We start from the raw sequence: 18,130 nt of genomic DNA on the forward strand, positions 1-18,130 counted from the left end.
AGAGCAAGTGCTACCCAAATGTTTAAACCCAAACTGACCTCTGCTAGGACAGCAGTCCTTCAATCCAGGGTGGCGTCTACTTGTGAAGCTCCCACAGGATGGACTGCCAACCTATCTCGAGGGACAAGAGATTTTGGAGGATGATTGTCAACTCATTGATGGAAAAGAGACAGATAGCTGTCTGGGATCAGATTGAGCTCCTGAGGTCTTTCGGCTTTCTAAATAAATAATCACTAAATGCACAGAGTTTTCCCTTTCTGGCCTCTCTGAGTGTACTGTACACCCGTTCTTTCTGTTACCCAGGCAAGAGCTCACATTCATGTGTGTGTATGTGTGTTTGTGTGTATGTGTTTGTGTGTGTGTGTATGTGTGTTAGTACTGAGACCTGAGCTCAGTGTCTTGAGATTGTTGTTGGATTTTTTTTTGGTACCAGATTGGCACTTTAACCCCTTGTGCCACATCTCCACTTCGTACTTTTTTGCTGGTTAATCCAAGCTAAGGGTCTTTTGGATCTGTCTGCCCAAGCTGACTTTGAATGGGGATCCTGGATCTCAGCCTCTTGAGTGGACAGGATCATAGCACCCTGCTATGTTTCCATTTTTATCTGAAATGGTCTCCCCTGCTTATCTGCTCACAGACTATGGGTCTCACCTTCTGAATTGGAGGACAATACTGGTGTACTGAAAAATCCAAAATGCAAACCTGTAAGAGAAGGTCAAACTCGCAACTCAAGTTAAAGCAACTTCATGATGCACATATTCTTTATTTTAGACCAGTAGGAGAGCTCAACGTGACGAAGGAGGAAGCCAACCCACCTGGATTTCCCCTTTTGTAAATGTCTTTAAAAATGTTAGCAAACGTCAATTGTAGACTAGAATGGGTTTAATTGTGACATCATTGTATGTGTCATTCATTCCTTGAGATCATTATTATCGACATGGCACGATGTTTATTTCTTTTACCTACTTACTTATTTTCACAGGTCACCTGGTATAACATTTTTGCATCCCTCCCTGGATAGAAACTTTCTTCTTCTGACTTCATCATTCGTACTGTCAGAGTTACAAAAGCAAATGGATTTGGATCAAGCTCCTTCTTGGTAAATACTCTGTTGCTGAAAAAGGTCCAAATGGTACTTTACAAATAGAAGATGAAAGCCCTTGAACATATCATCTTCAATATCGGTCATAGCTTAGATACTATTCAGATACAGCTTAACTGGAAACTAACTTATTCCCCTTTCCAATGCCTTTTTGACATTGACTTGTTAAGAGGTGGAGAGAATTCTAAGTGGACTTCTGTTTGTTCTTACTGAACAAGCAGATCTTGGTCTCTCTGTGGGGAATCTGGGGTTCACGTCAGAACTGGAAAGGGAAGGTGTGTATTTCGAGCAGGGTCCCAGGCTGGCCTAAGGTATCAGCTCCATTCTTTAGTTCATTCCAGGGCTAGACATAAATACTGTGAAGAGGGAAATCTACAAGATCTATGATCTGTCTTTGGCTATTACACACCTGCAACTGAAGGTAGCGTGAAACATCATTATATGCTTAGTAGAGTCTCATTACTTGGGCTTATTGAAGAAGATAGGAATGAATTCAACAGAATAGGTCAAGAAGATGGGAAGGAATTCAACAGTCCCTCCACAAATATACCATGTTTCAAAGGTTTCTCTCATAATTCTTGATCAACTGTAGACTTATCTTTCTCTTGTGATAGACTGCCTTTAACAAGATACAAAGACATAGTTGTTAAATTTTATAAAGGAGAACCAGAGTTCAGGGTCTTACCATGAAAACATATTCATGACAAATGAGTAGGTTCCTAGAGGTTATATTTATTTAATCCAAAATATGTCTATACAGCCTCTCCCCAAATTGCCACCATTTGATGTATAACATCATGCCTCATTCCATAAAGTCTCCTTCTCTGGGGGAGCTTTGATGTCTGTAGAAAAAGAACCAAAGAGATAATTGCTGCTGTTTATTTTTTCCCCTCCCCTCCCATCTCCTGTTTCCCCCTTGCCTTCCTTTCTCCCTTCCTTCCTTTCTTTCTTCCTCTACCTCCTCCTCCTTAAGGAGTGACATAATTTAAGGCATTGCCACAGATGACTTAAAACATATATTTACCTTCTTCTTTTGGAAATGACCTAAAAGGAAAATATGATGCCAAAGAAGAAAAAGACAGATGAGAAGGAAAGTCCATCTTTGCCTTGTTAAGTGCTGGGGCTTTGAATGGAAAGGTCAGTGTCCAGGAGTCTAGTTGATGGGACTGGAGGCTGGTTGGCGATAGTATAGGGCTGCTTGGAAGATGGCCAGTCAGGTGGTTTAATCCTGTGTGTGTGTGTGTGTGTGTGTGTGTGTGTGTGTGTGTGTGTGCATGTGCGCATGTGTGTGAGACAGAACCATGCCCACAACCACAGGGGAATGTTTGTTAAATAAAGATGTACAAAGGAATGACCAAAGGAAGTACAATTGGGGAAGCTGAGGGGCGTGTGGCCACGGCCTGCCAGTCTGGAAGACCGAGTTCTTCAAGGAGACAGGCTCGCCCTAGTCTGTCTTTCTCACCTGATCTTTTGGGTTTTCTTTCTCCAGTTCTCTTCCCTGATGATTGCAGGTGAGAACTGCTTTTTTGGGTATGGAGATCAACTGGAAAGCCCCCTGGGAGAAATCTTATTTGTCCACAAAGCTAAGCTTAAGCAGATAGAAATGAGCACAAGACACAAAATAAAAATCATCAGGATAACAAACAAACAAACCATCATTAAGGATTTAAGCAAGCCAAATCCAATCCAATAGCACCCTGGTTGTCAACTTGTAGCAGAAAAAATTTTTTTTTTACATTATCATAAGCACAAGGACTTGCATGGAGAAAATGTCAGTAAACAAGTAGAAGGAATTAAAATTCACCTTCAACTGTGGCCAACAGAAATAACCTCCACTAGCAATTTTGGAGCACAGATTTTCAATGTGTGTGTGTGTGTGTGTGTGTGTGTGTGTGTGTGTGTGTGTGTGTGTGTGTGTGTGTGTGTGTGTGTGTGTGTGTGTGTGTGTGTATGTGTATTGATTCTATCATCTAATATACAGAAATAAATTCTACATCGAATATACACAAAGAATTTTTGCTATCATTTCTCTTTTAATAACTGGAAAGGATGTGATTGTATGAATGGACCTGAATTCATTTAACTATTAATTAGTTGTTGTTTGGTCATTGTTACTAGAGCCCTGCAATGTTTTGTGATTTCTTTTTCCTTCTTATAAATTGTTTCAGACAAATTGCTCTTGTAGTCAAATTTGTGTGGCATCCCAATTGCTTATTTAGGATAAATTCCTAGAAGTAGGATTCATATGGCAAAAGTGAAGCACATTTGGAAAGTTTTCCTTCTCAAATAAGATCAAGATATCCACAGGTCTTCCTTACATATTTCTCTTGTCAGACGTGTAGGAGATAGCCCAGGTTCTCTCTAGTCTAATTGCTGATAGTAAAGGAAATACTTAAAGGTGTCCTTAAATATTTTTTTCTTCCAGAAGACTGACTTGAAGATTTGACTTTGTTCTGATTTTTTAGACTTCCTTATTGAACCCAGGTCTTTTTCTGGAATTCACTTGCTACCAAAGGCTCTTCAAATCATACTTAGCACAGCAGCCTATAGGAGCGGTCATGCCAGGGGTGTTGTTCTGATGAGACTTATCAGAAAGTTCCCATCTTTCTTGTTTTATTCAAAGGGGCGGAAGCTGGCCTACTTCCAGGTAGGATATCCTGATTGGAAGGTAACTGTGCCACTCTGCTTGGTTCTTCCCTTCCCATCCTCGGGGTGTCAGTTCCTTACAGAAAAGCATGGTGCTTGCACACATACATACATACACACACACACACACACACACACAGCACACACACACACACACACACACACACACACACACACACACACACACACACACACACAGTCCCTGGGCCATGTGATCTGCATTAGTCATCCAGCATGAGTCTGGGACCCTAGGAGAAGGGAAGAGGAAAGAGGCTGAGAAACTTGGAACTCCTTCCTGCTCAATCCGTATCAAAGATGAGTGTTGGGCTTGGGAGCAGCTGTGAGGCTAATCATTCCAAGTAATAACAATGAGTAATAATTTTTAAAAAACCATGAGTGCCTGCCAACACCACACTGATGGCCATACAATATGCTTAGGTCAAAGTCCTTGTTAGACCTTTGGAGATTGCCTTTCAAGTCACATGTTACTTTCTTCATAGTCTTCACAGTGAGGCCATGTTTTGATATTGGTTGAGATCATCCGTGGTGGGTGAGGGGATTCCTTTTTGGAGTCCTGTGTTTGGACATTGCTTCATTTCAAAGAGTTTACATTGATCAAGTATTTCACCCTATTGCATCATGGGAGCTAATAAAATACGCGCGATAGTTATGCCTATGGTCCATTTAAATAAATAGGAAAGATATAAAAGTTCCTATGTGACAAAATACACATTTCCCCCCATGCTGCTCCCATCCAACATGGGGATCATTCCCACCATGCTGGTCCCATCCAACATGGGAATGAACGTTTTGGGGACTAGGAATTAGGAAAAAAAAATCCCTAAACATCTTTCATGCCTAGCTGGAAGTATCAGACATGGTACACTGGCTTCAATCCAGTGCAAAGGGGAATTTCAAGAGCTGGTTCGCATAGTTGTAATTTTCCACTTACAGGCACACATTTCCTATTCTGACCATTTGCAATCCCTTGGAGAATCTAGGAAGTCACTTGTGCAGTAGGCTACAGCTTACGGGTATCTTCAAACCATAAGGAGTTGTGGGATTTGTGTGTGTGTGTGTGTGTGTGTGTGTGTGTGTGTGTGTGTGTGTGTGTGTGTGTATGTATGTGTGTGTGTGTGTGTGTGTGTGTGTGTGTTTGGATGCAAAGTTCAGGGAGATCATTAGTTTTTTTTCTCTTTCAAATCCCTGTGTTCTTATTGACACACGTTCTAGACTTACAACGTTTTAGCAGTGGGGTTTTGTGTTACTAGTTTACTAGGAAAGTCATTATAAATTATAGACGCTGTCATTTCCACTAATGGGGAAGCATAGTAAACTGGAGGAAATTGAAAAAAAAAACAGATTTTTTTTTGGGGGGGGTGGTTTGAGGTGTGTGTTTTGAATCCTACTTATGAGCTGTGGTGTTCTCTTATGTTGCTCTGGAAATCTACAAAAAAAGATTTGTCATTTCTCTGAACAAGATTCCAGGGCAGCTGACCAGCAGAGGAAACTTTAGAGAGCAGAGAGCCCCGCTCCCCCCTTCCCCCCCAAGACCTTAAGCTGTAAAACCAACTTGAAGTATGCGCAGCAAGTTACCTTGACTGATTGTCATGTGTGATCTGTCACACACGAAAAGGGTGAAAAAAAAGCAGTACCTAGAAAGGCAGAAGAAGTAAGGGCTAAGAGAAACCTCTCAGAAAGGCAGACACATGTAGTATGTCCCAAAAGGGCTGCCTGGTGGGTGGGTTGTTCATTGTGAGTTGATTCCTGGCTCAACCTTCAGCATTGCAATTAGGACTCTTGTAGAGATAATGGTGGCAGAAGGGCAGAAGAGCCACTGGTAGTTGCATAAGCAACACATGAATAATTCTCATTGTAAAAACTTATGAACTGGGCTGGGAAGTTGGCTCAGTGGTAGAGCGCTTGCCTTGCATGTATGAGGCCCTCAGTTCGATTCCTCAGCACCATATAAGCAGCACCATATAAGCATTGTAGCTCAAGTGATGGAGCACTAGCCTTGAGGTGAAGAGCTGAGGGACAGCACCCAGGCCCAGAGTTCAGGCCCCAACAAAAACAAAACAAAACAAAAAACCCTATGAACTAACCTAAAGCCTGCCTTTCTATCTTTCTTTCTTTCTTTCTTTTTCTTTCTTTCTTTCTTTTTCTTTCTTTCTTTCTTTCTTTTTCTTTCTTTCTTTCTTTCTTTCTTTCTTTCTTTCTTTCTTTCTCTCTCTTTCTTTCTCTCTCTTTCTTTCTCTTTCTTTCCTTCCTTCCTTCCTTCCTTCCTTTCTTTCTTTTCTCTTTCTTCCCTTCCTTCCCTCCCTCCCTCCCTCCTTTCTTTCTTTCTTTCTTTCTTTCTTTCTTTCTTTCTTTCTTTCTTTCTTTCTTTCTTTCTTTCTTTCTTTCTCTTTCTTTCTTTCTTTCTTTCTTTCTTTCTTTCTTTCTTTCTTTCTTTCTTTCTTTCTTTCTTTCTTTCTTTCTTCCCTTCCTTCCCTCCCTCCCTCCCTCCTTCCCTCCCTCCCTCCTTTCTTTCTTTCTTTCTTTCTTTCTTTCTTTCTTTCTTTCTTTCTTTCTTTCTTTCTTTCTTTCTTTCTTTCCTTCCTGACTTCCTTCCTGTTTGTGCTCTCTCTTTCTCTCTTTTCCTCTTTCTTCCTCCCTCCCTCCATCCTTCCCTCCTCCTTACTTCCTTACTCCCCTTTTTCTTTCTGTGCTGGAATTGTGGCTTGAACTCAAGATGTGGGAGCTCTCCCTTAGTTTTTTCACTTTAGGCTGGAGCCACAGCTCCACTTCTGGCTTTTTGGTGGCTTACTGAAGAAAAGAGTCTATCCTGCCTGGGCTGGTATTACACTGTGACTCTCAGATCTCAGCCTCTTGAGTAGCTAGGATTATAGGCACGAGCCACTGTTGTTCTTTTTAGATCCAGACCCCGGTTCATTTTTTTTTCTAAGCTTGAGAGACAAGTAGATCCTCCATGCCATGTAGAGAAAAATATGTGTGACCAATAAAGGGACACACTTAAGTGTTTTCTACAGGGCAGTTAGATTGTATGACCATTTTGCATTTCTTCTCTACTGTCTGTAAGAATGATGGAAAAATAATTTTAGTGATGGCCTTCTCTAATACATACACTTTCATTACTTCTGCTTTCAGTAGATTAATAGAAGCAATTATTGCAAACTTTACATTTTGGCATTTGCTTAGGTCAAAACTTGTGACATATCCTTTCTTGTCTAAGTATTGGTGTTATTGGTGTTAATTTTTTCTTTTAATGATATGTTATTCTCTTGTAAGTGAGACTTGGACACTACTGGGTCTGCTAGGTGTATATCCTGAGAGCGACCACAAGAAGGTTCATTTTACTACTAAAATTACTAAAAGGAACGAATTCTTTCACGGAATAGAGTGCTTTGATCACCTACTATGTCTATGACACACAGAAAGTGAGTGAAGTGATTTAGATAAGAACATTTTTTTCCATGAATTTCAAGATTTTATAGGCTTATATTCTCATTGAGCCAGAAGGGAGATTTGTTTTCCTAAGACCAAGTAGAAAGTATTATAGGTATTCTTGTAGAGTAGCATATAAAGGGGACTTTTTATTCAAGGATTTAAGCTTTCCCTATCATAAGACATATATGAGATGTTTCATAGGTAATGAAAAATGGGCTTTGTGCTTATGACTTTAGTTACTGATTTTATTTGGAATAGAATAGTGATTTCAGCTCAGGGTATATGAGAGCAAAGAGTCAGGAGAAAATTGCGGGCAAATTTAACCTCTTTCTCCAACATTCTCTAAGGGTAGAGGTTATGTGGTTTATCTGGTCTACCTTATCTGGAAATTTCAGACCACTAAGAATCCTGATCAGAATGAGTGATCGGCTTTGAATTCTGACACTCAGAACAGAGATAACTCGGACTTTTTTGGGGAAATTTGATGATGGTGATGATGGATGCGTTTTCTTATCTGGAAAGAGGATAGTTGTTTTTGTTTTTTTTGAACTGTTGTTTTAAAGGAACTCTTTCTGAAAGGCTAGTTTAGAGTTTACTCATGCTAGCTTCCTGAACGTTGCTGGAAATCTTAACATCTTGGGGAATACTTGAGTGGCTTCTACATGGCAGGGGAATCTTGGCTTTTATTCTCTGGCAGAAAGGTATGGCGTTTCCAGTTACTCAGACTTGGGAAAGTGAACAGTCTTCCTCCCGTGGGGGCCTACTTCTACACCATTCAAAGGCATTGGATGTCATGGGGAGTCTTTTGGCTTTGTGGTGCTAGTTTGAGAAAGGGGCATCTGCTTCATGTCATTGACAAGAAGAAAACAATGGTGTGTCATCTGTCAGGCACTGTATTGACTGTGCAGTTCCAACTGTGCCAGGTCCTTCCAGGGACAGAAAGCTAAATTATCAGAAATTTTGGAACCACTCCATCCCCATCTTCCTCTCTTGCTAGACTTTCCGTTTATCTCTACCTGAAAGTCCCACGTCAGATAATATTCACAATTGTGTCCTGCCTTCCCAGAAGAGCCAGCCCATCTGTAGCTCTGGCCTTGTGGCTGTTTGAACTTGACTCCTTGCCCATTCTTTTTCCCTGTGTTCTGGAACCTTGGCAAGTCTACTGTTTTTTTGTTTAGTATTTATATAGTATATATATTGTATAAGTATATACTTATATAGTATATATATAAGTATATATTACAAGTATATATTTATATAGTATATAAGTAAGTATACAACATAGTATACTATAAATATATACTATACTATAGTATATATTTATTTATATTTATATTTTATATATAGCATACTATATGCACTATAGTATACTATATATACTATAGTATGCTATATATAATATGTACATGATATATACTTTATATAAAATATGCTATATGTAGTGTATATGATATATATCGTATATATAAATATATAATCATATATTTATATACAGACTTGATGCTTACTTCTCCTTGTACATAAGGATGGATCCCAGCTTCTCTGCTGATTGAACTCAACTCCTGTTTTCTCCTGTCTTCTCCACCGAGGTCTCATTTTGTTGGTCCCCTTTCTCATCCTGGACTCCAGATTTGTCTTCTTTCAGCTCATGTCCTGTTGCTGAACCGTGATTTATATTGTCATGGTGTTATCTAGTTGTTCTCAAAGGGAGGCTTTTGGGGAAACAGCCTGTTTACATTATTCAGCATAGCTATGCCATAGTTTGGAGCGTGAACATTCCCCCAAAGCCAGTGTATTAAGGCTTGTCCATCAGGGTGGTGCTCTTGTGAGGTGGTGGAATTTTAAGACAGGGGCTAGTTGGAGGTGTCTAAGTCATTGTGAAGGTGATTGTGGGACCCTGGTTCTCTCTTCTTTTCCTCCCCCCCTACCCGACCATGAGATGAGTGGTTTCACTCTTCCATTTGCTCCTTGCTACTGCCGTCCAACTCCCCTCCGAAGGCTTAAGGCAGTAGGTCTACATGATAAGGAGTGGGAAGGAACTTCTGACGCCAGCAGCTGAAATAACCCTTTCTTTCATTGTAAGTGGATTGCATCTGGTATCTGTGACAGTAACAGAAAGCTGACAAACAGGTGTGCGATGCCAGTTGTAGTTACTGCCTGGTCTTTGTTACCCTATCCTGGCATTAGATAACTCTGCTTCTGTCTATTTTTCTTGGTATCTGTGCATCTGGGGAGATGTTATGATGCCCCAGTTTCCTCATATGTAACATGTGAACATGACAAATAAATCCCATGAGCTATGTATGCAGCATCCATACCATACAATGAATGCCTAGTAAACAATAACCATAGCTTGTACCATTACAATGTTAGAATTATCAGGTGCTACTCATTGCAAGCTTTTTAATAACTTGGGAGTGATGACATAAGCATCCTTAAGTTGTAATAAGTGATATTTACTAGCTATCATGTATGTATGAAGGATTATGTGAAGTACTTTATGGGGGCATGGAGTTCATCAGGAACAATATTGCTAGAAGACTAGATGTGATTAGCAGTCCAGGGGCGGAGGGAGGAATGGGAGATGTCTGAGCCTTCAGAGAAGTCTGGGAGGTCTTCATCAAGAAGACATTGGAAGTGGGCTTGGAAAAATGTTAGTATTTTTGGAGAAACAGGAAAGAGATGAAGGAATCTGTAGGGGTAGGAACAGAGGTAAGAAACCACATTTAGGGGAAAATGATCTTCATTGTTGTTTAGATGTGGGAAGTTTGTAAATATACTACTGGGGACCATGAGTTTAGATTTTGTTATATTGTAAGCAAAGGGCATTGGGCAGGTTAGGGTAATAGGACATATTTAAGGGAAGACTGAGTAACAAATGCATGATGTCAACAGAGTTAGAGCAAAATCAATGAGAAGAAGGAAGATATTGTTGTATTTATATAGGCAAGAGGAACACTAGACAATATTGATAAAAAGTAAACATAATAATCATTTCAGTAGGAGCAAGAGAGTTGACTGAATGTAGCAGACAAGGATAATAGAGAAACTGGGTCCCATTTAAGTCTGGGAGTCTAAGAAGGTGGTAATCTCATTGACCCAGAAAGAGAAGGAAGGAGGAAGATAAAGACAGAGGATCCATCTTGTTCTGTGCCTACAGACATGGTGTTCATACCAGTGGGGAATCTAGGTTGAAGTTACATAGCAGACAGGTAGAAAAGATGAGTAAGTTAAGCACTACTCAGATCCTTTTATGATTGACTAGAATCTTTCTCATGCTTCCCTCATATTCAATAGCTAGTTTCTACATTTGGAGGTACATTTAGAGAAACGCTGATCCTGTTTTTTTTTTTTTTTTTTTTTTGTGTGTGTGTGTGTGAGCGCGCGCGCGCGCGTGAGAGAGAGAGAGAGAGAGAGAGAGAGAGAGAGAGAGAGGGAGAGAGAGAGAGAGAGGGAGAGAGAGAGTGCGAGAGAGGGATAGAGTGTGATGCACACAGAAAAAGAGAAGAGAGGGGAGACCGATGCAAGAGAAAAAGAGACAGAGACAGAAACAGAGAGAAGACAGAGATAAGAGATGCAGAGAGACAAGAGATACAGAGAGAGACAGAGTCATAGAGAAAGAGAAAGTGAAAGAGAGATACACACAGAGACAGAGATATAAGAGAGATACAACAGAGGAAGAAACCCAGAAAGAGTCAGAAACAGAGAGAAGAGATAAAGATAGTAGAGAGAGGACTGGGAGTGTGGCTTAGTGGTAGAATGCTTGCGCAGCATGCATGCAGCTCTGGGTTCCATTCCTTAGCACCACATACACAGAAAAAGCTGGATATGGTGCTATGGCTCAAGTGGTAGCCTTGAGCAAAAGAAGCTCAGGGATAGTGCCCAGGCTCTGAGTTCAAGCCCCGGGACTGGCACAGAGAGAGAGAGAGAGAGAGAGAGAGAGAGAGAGAGAGAGAGAGAGAGAGAGAGAGAGAGACAGAGACAGAGACAGAGAGACAGAGAGACAGAGAGACAGAGAGACAGAGAGACAGAGACAGAGACAGAGAGACAGAGAGAGACAGAGAGAGACAGAGACAGAGACAGACAGAGACAGAGAGAGAGAGAGAAAGAGAGAGTCAGAGAGTGGGGGAAGGGACAGAGAGATTATTGTAGCTTATTTTATGAGGGCATATGTGATCCTTTAGCTTACTTAACTTACCTGACCTCAGCTTCCTAACTGGTAAATTATGATTAATAATAACAACCTTATCTATTTCCTAGAATGGTTATATGCCCAAATTAGAATGTGGCTAAATACACAATTTAACTGCTAAATAAATAAAATAAATTGTGGTTATACTGATCATCACAGCCCATAGCGGATGTCTTTAGTAGGAGTTTTTAAACCTCTTCTCTTGTTGCTTCCTATAACATAGGAAATTACCCAATGAGAACTCCTATTTTTTAGGGAGGGAGGGGGAGGAAACACTACTGTGAACCACAGATGCATTTCTTTTAAAGCGACAATTCCAAACAAAAGAGGACAAACCTACAGTGCACAAACACATCCATTTCTATTTTCCACCCCAAGGGCATCACCCAAACCACAAACCCCAAATCAAATTTAGCTCCTTCCGAGAGCCCATGCCCAACTCCGTGGGCTCTCCCCGAGGTGACCTGCTGGGAAAGCGTCTGGGCTGCGTGCCCAGGCTGGTGCAGTGGCTTTTCCCTCCCCTCGCCCCACGCCTTCCCTCCAGCACACCTGTTTGCACGGCTCCTTTTCCTCTCTGTCCGGTCACGACCACCTGTTCAGGATGACGCAGGTTCAGCCCTACGCACATCCTCGTCTTGTTGCTGTCTTCAGGATCCCCAACTGGGTCCATTCATCTCACAGGACATTATTTTTAGCCTTTATCTCTCGGGGAGTTTTGTTTTCTTTCCGCCACCTTTTGACCCGAGGGCTGGAAATAAAATCCGCCTTCCATAAAGACGAGAAAGTTGTCAGCCATTTCCTTCCTGCGGGCCTAAGTTGCCAGCCCAGCAGAGGCTGGGAAGAGGATGAATGAGTCCCTCTCTGAGCCACCCACACTTGCAGGTACTTCTTTCCTTCCTCCCTGCCCTGCGCTCTGAATAGATCCCTTTGCTTGAGGGTAGACAGCTCTTCTTCCCCAAAGTTATTGAAGGAGAATAGAATAGGTGTATTTTTTTCTTTTTGCTTCTACTTTTGATGGTGGGTAGCCTGCTTATGTCTTCTATTAATTAATTAATACAATAAAAAGAAATCCACAGGTGGGGTTGGGCATCTGGCTACGAGAGCCTTTGAAATTATACTTTTGTTGGACATGAGACCTGGTTAGGAGGGACTGTTTGGAAAGCTGTAAAATACTAAGGCTTGAAAATTATACTTTGCTTCTGATTCTGCCACACACATGCATACACAATTCAAATAGAATAGAAAAATTTAAAGATGAAAAATACATGTGCCCCCGACATCTTTTTAATTGGAATCAATTTTTAGGCTTTCATAATACAGCCAATTGCTTTCGATGTTATTTCTTCACTTGCTCCTGACTCTATGGCTAGTGATTTTTAATGTATCTTTGTCTCAGAGAATTTTTATTATGCCATTTTTCATGTTAAGTTCTAAATGTGAGTTACTGACTTGAGTTACACATACTAAAATATTTCTTATTGTTTTAAATTGTTATTATACAGGTGATGTACAGAAGGATTACAGTTTCATAAATCAGGTAATAAGTACATTTGCTTTTGGACAATGATACCCCTTCCTTTGCTTGTTTTTATTAAGCTCTATTTGAGCCAGGCGCCAGTGGCTCATGCCTGTAATCCTAGCTACTCAGGAGGCTGAGATCTGAGGATCATGGTTCAAAGCCAGCCTGGGCAGGAAAGTTCATGAGACTCTTATCTCCAATAAAACCACTAGAAAACCGGAAGTGGCACTGTGGCTCAAGCGGTAGAGTGCTCGCCTTGAGCTGAAGAGCTCAGGGACAGCGCTCAGGCCCAGAGTTCAAGCCCCACGACCAACCAAAAAAAAAAAAAAAGATACATTTGACAAAATTTGTATATATGTATGGTGCATAAGTGATATTTTGATATATAAATATGTTGTGAGATAGTTAAATATCAAACTAACATGTCTATCACCTTTCATACTTACTACTTTTTCAGATGAGACTATTTAAGATCTGTTTATGATGCCAGTAACTCATGCCTGAGATCTTAGCTACTCAGGAGACTGAGATCTAGAGAATCATGGTTTTAAGCCAGGCTGGGAGGAAAAGTCTGAGAGATGCCATCTCCAATTAACCAGCAAAAATCTTGACTGGAGGTGTGGCTCAAGTGGTAGAACACTGCATGCAAGCAAGCCGAGTTTGAGAGTTTGAGGGTCTGAGTTCAAGGCCTAGTATTGGTATATAAAAAGAGAGCTACTCTGCTGGTATTTTCAATGATATATAATATATTTATGCTAATTTTAGTTATCTATTTCTCTGGAAAGAGGGAACCAATTAATAATTTCTCCACAGCAGGTAAAGAGTTTTTATTTTCTCAAATCCTTGCCATCTAAGGGTTTTGTTTGTCTTTTTAGTCTTTGTCACAGAAAATTTTTGATATTGGGTAACTTGAATAATGTGTGCATGAGTATGTGTGTGTGTGCGCACGCGTGTGTGCATGTGTGTGTGTGTGCATGTGCACATGTGTGCTGGTACAGGGGCTTGAACTCAGAGTCTGGGCACTGTGCTTGAGCTACTTTTCCTTCCTAAGCTGGAAATAATCTCAGCCAGGATCATAGGGATGAATTACTGGATTTTGCCATACAGATTTTATTCTTGGTGTTTTAAGTAGTTGTGACTGTTGGTCTTTTCCATGATTTGGCTTCTGCTTTATGATATTTGGCCAAACTCTGGTTTATATATTGCTATGAAGATGCTTTTAAAGATGCGATTGTTATTAAATCTGTGAACTTTGAGTAATACAGATTCTCCTACACAATGTAGGTGGGCCTCTCACCATCAATTGAAAGCCTTAAGACAAGACTTTTGAAGTTCTCTAGTCAGAGACCATTCTGGCCCTAGAATTCCGGAATTCTATCTCTGGACCTGGGGCTCCACACCAGCTCTTTTCTGGGCCTGCGTTCTGCCAGCTTGCCCTGGAGAGTTTAGAATAGCCAAGTCTCCAACTCATGTGATCTGATTCCTTAAAATAAACCTCTGTCTACACACATCCTGATTGAACTGCTTTCCTGGATAACTCTGACTAACACACTGTAGGAGTAAGAGCTGCTAAGGGGCAAGGCCAAGGATGGGAAGAAATGAGAGGCTTTGGAGTGTACTGAGGATGATACTGGGGGGGGGGAGTAGAAGAGGGGAGGGAAGAGGTGCTGGTGATTTTGTAAGAATCAAAAATGAAACCACTTTGTACAATTAACTCATTTAAGCTAATAAAAATATTAAAAATAGCCAGGCATTGGTGACTCATGCCTGTAATCCTAGCTGCTAAGGAGGCTGAGATCTGAGGATCATGAGGATCGTGGTTCAAAGCCAGCTGAGTAAGTAAAATCCCTATGAGACTCATCTACAATAAACCACCAAAAAGATGGAAGTAGAGCTGTGGCTCAACGTGATAGCAAAAGAGCTCAGAGACAGTGCCCAGGCCCTGAGTTCATGTGCCTATGTCTGACACAAAAAATATTACAAATAGATCAGTTACTTAGGAATCAGGTGTACAAAGTGAGGGACAGGATGGTCTTCTAGGATGCTAGGCAGCACGCTAGAGTCTCCTGTCAGCAGTCCTTAGCATGTTATAAAACGAGGAGGGCAGAACTCAGCAGACTGCAGTAGTAATAATTTTCTAAAGATGTTTGAAAACACATAGAAAGCATACATTTCTCAGACTGGCTTCTAATTCATGACTTGGAAGATGGTTAGGGGGAAAATGTGGGTCACTGCAGTGACCAGTCTGATGTAGGATATTCTACCAGTCTGATTGTCCTCAATGCTAACACAACCTTCCAGCCATCCTGTAGATCCCAGTCTTCTTTTATGCGTGTACCAGCCAGTAAGTCTTCACTTGATTCTGTGCATTTCCATCGTTAGGAAGTTGTCTGTGTTTGATTATTTATATATACATTACACCTCCCATTCCACTTAGTCCTGTGAGCCCTAGAGACTTTATCATTTTCCCATGCTAGAGATGAGATAGATGCTCAGAGAAGTAACACAGTGCATCCCAGATCCCAGAGCTCACAGAGGAAGAAAGCAAGGTTTACATAGAAGTTACCAGAACTCTCTCCATTTATTTGTAGGCTATCAGTGGATTTTTCCTTGCCATTTTCTACTACAACCTTTTTTTACTTGCCATACTACATAGATATTACAATACATGTTTCAATTAATCATAGTGATATAAGTACTCTAGTACTGTAGTGTGTGTGTGTGTGTGTGCACAAGTGTGTGATAGAGACAGAGATAAAGAGAGGGAGAGACAGAAACAGGAAGAGAGAAAGAAATAAGAGACAGAGAGGAAAAAAGAGAGAAATTACTTAGAAGAGAGTTCATTGGAAAGAAAGGGTAATGTTTCAGGGAACTTGTTCTTTTTTGGGGGGGTGGTCCGGTCGCGGGGCCTGACCTCTGGGCCTGGGCGCTGTCCCTCAGCTCTTCAGCTCAAGGCTAGCATTCTACCACTTGAGCCACAACGTCACTTCCGGCTTTTTTCTTTTTGCTTATGTGGTGCTGAGGAATCGAACCCAGGGCCTCAGGCATGCAAGGCAAGCACTCTACCACTGAGCCACATTCCCAGCCCCAGGGAACATGTTCTGTATGTTGGAGTAAAACCTTCCTGGAAGCTTGACTCCTAAAGTAAACTGGACTTTTATCTAATAAAGGCTTAATGACTTAGAGCAAGAAAGTTGTTATATACCGAAATAACACTTGACTTTGGAGGTAAAGGTAAAGCTTTCATTTTTTCAGTTGATCTAAATTTTCTTGAGTACAAATTTCCATTTTGGCATCTGTAAGCAAGTAAACAACCTCTCCAGTGTGGTCTTCTTTATATATTTTGGGCAAAGAATGTGTTTGAGAATCATTCTGTAATACCAGTGTTTGGTTGACTTCATCAATCTCTTCAGCTAATACCACATAACTGAGGACTCTCAAACAAGTCAGGGAAAAGGCTCAAGTCTTCACGTGCTTGCTTGTGACTTTCAGATAGAGGATGGCATTTAAAATAGAACTCTCATTTCTTTTCCAGTTCTGATAACTTTCTAGATGACCTTGGTGTGTATAAATTGCATGGACCCAGAAATTGTGTTTTCCCTGGCTTTCAGATGTCAGATTGCTTCCTTTCACACGTTGGAATGCCAGAAATCTATTAACTTCCTTCTCCCTGAGATGTTTTGCTCTTAAAGTGTTACTATTTGTTTACTTGTTGCTGAGTAGTTTTCCAAACCCATTCCCAACTCCTCCTTCCTTCCCACCACCTACCATGACCAGCAAGAGCAACAAAACCCACAGTTAACCCTTTCTGAGACAAAGAACAATTTTCACTGCCTGGAGATTTAATACTGAAATGTATTGGGGGCATTTATGGGGATTGCCTGACATTTAGACCACCCAAGTGATAGCCCCAAATAAGTCACCATGCCATTCAGTAGCTTAGGCACCCAATTCTATTCCCTGTTCAGTGGTAATTCTGAAAGAAGGTTGTTGGACTTTTGCTAAACAAAAGCTGGAAGAGATTTGGTGACTGATGTTCTGTGTATTCAAAACAGTAGTGTTTCCTTGCCTGTTTCCCTATCTTACATTAATTAGTGAGGTCTGTTAGTAAGATCTGTTAACCTGTTTTGACAAATGGTATGTGAACCAAAGTGATGTCTACGACAGAAATGAAAGGCGGTAATTCTCCATTTCTTTCTTCTTGGCTGCAGAAGTCCTGGGAGCTGGGATGGTAAAACGATGGCATTGTACAAATGGAGTGACCCTCTGGAGAAGTTTCCCAGAGGAACTGTGTTGGAATTGACATGAACAAGAAGTTAAGTTTTGCTATAGACATCTATCCATATTTTGCATTTTCCTTGGGATATGGTACTTGAATTAGGGTAAACGATTACATATCGCTGTGTGCTGGTGGCTTATACCTATAATCTTAGCTACTCTGGAGGCTGAGTTCTGAGGATAGTAGTTCAAAGCCAGCCTAGGCAGGAAAGTCTGTGAGGTCTCCAGTTAACTAAAAGAAAGCTGTCAATGAAGCTGTAGCTTAAGTGGTAAAGCATCAACTTACAGGACAGAAACCAGGCCCTGATGTCAAGCCCCAGGATTGGTGCACGTGCACACGCACACACACACACACACGTTCACGCACGCACACACACACACACACACACAACAATTACATATCAGTTTTTGAAATAAAAAATGTCAGAACAGTGACTCCATTTTGATTATGGTTACAAGTGTTGTTTTGGAAACAATCCTAGATATCAAAATGTGTGTTTCTATCATCTCATACTTCTGATCCTGGTAAGTTATCCAAGCTGGAAAATCTCTAATTGTAGTGTTTGGCAGCTCATTTATTATGCCAAATACTCCTATGGATTTTTCCCAGCCAACCCCAACAAGGTGAGAGCTGAGGAGCCAATGGAGAAGTGGTTTCCCTGCAGAGTTTGCACCCATTGTATACACTGCATTGTTTATTCTATTGTAATGTTGATAAAAATTGTGCTTCTAGGGACATTGCTTATAATTATGGACCATAAGAAAGTAGAAATCAGTTCAATGTAAATTGGTCTTGGACAGGCAAAGAAGAAGATTCCTAGAGGAAATTTTGTCCCCATTTTATTCACATTATCTCTCCTAGCTGTTTTATTTTTTGATACTGTGATTTATTTATTTGTTTATTTTTTGGCCATCTCTATATCCACTTCTCTTTGTGTAGAAT

General features: G+C 40.8%; 1 long non-coding RNA gene across 1 annotated transcript; it reads left to right on the forward strand.

Annotated features, from left to right (window-relative positions):
- Positions 1–988: 988 nt before the first annotated feature.
- LOC138807496 (uncharacterized) lies at positions 989–17,277 on the forward strand. Its single transcript, XR_011366171.1, has 3 exons — positions 989–1,099; positions 12,893–12,927; positions 17,121–17,277. It is a non-coding gene; the product is annotated as an uncharacterized lncRNA (long non-coding RNA).
- The last annotated feature ends 853 nt before the right edge of the window (positions 17,278–18,130 follow it).

Source organism: Dipodomys merriami, unplaced genomic scaffold (genome assembly GCF_024711535.1).
Source record: "Dipodomys merriami isolate MVZ:Mamm:240054 unplaced genomic scaffold, mDipMer1.0.p SCAF_42, whole genome shotgun sequence".
NCBI classification, from domain to species: domain Eukaryota; kingdom Metazoa; phylum Chordata; class Mammalia; order Rodentia; family Heteromyidae; genus Dipodomys; species Dipodomys merriami.